Raw genomic sequence first — 307 nt, 5'->3', positions numbered from 1 at the left:
GTATTTTACCATTTTAAGGGATACTAAAAATGTATCTAATAAAAAAATATTTAATATCTATTTTTTCGCGACTTTTGTCTATGCAAGCTTAATGCTCGAAATGTTAAATAATCGTAGTCAGCTAGTAGTTAGCACTTACTATTTCACAATCAACATTTCGAGTTGCATAAGATCTCTAAGTATTTCAATCGTCAATCGATTCCAGTAATCACATTGTGACACTTTTTTTTAGTAGTGGACGACCGCTTTAGCCTTATATGGCAATCCCAAAGCGCTACTACATACATATACACAAGCTTTAAAATTG

This window comes from Rhagoletis pomonella, unplaced genomic scaffold (genome assembly GCF_013731165.1).
Source record: "Rhagoletis pomonella isolate Grant_MI unplaced genomic scaffold, Rhpom_1.0 Rhpom_scaffold_01805, whole genome shotgun sequence".
NCBI lineage: Eukaryota > Metazoa > Arthropoda > Insecta > Diptera > Tephritidae > Rhagoletis > Rhagoletis pomonella.
This window is presented reverse-complemented; position numbering follows the sequence as displayed.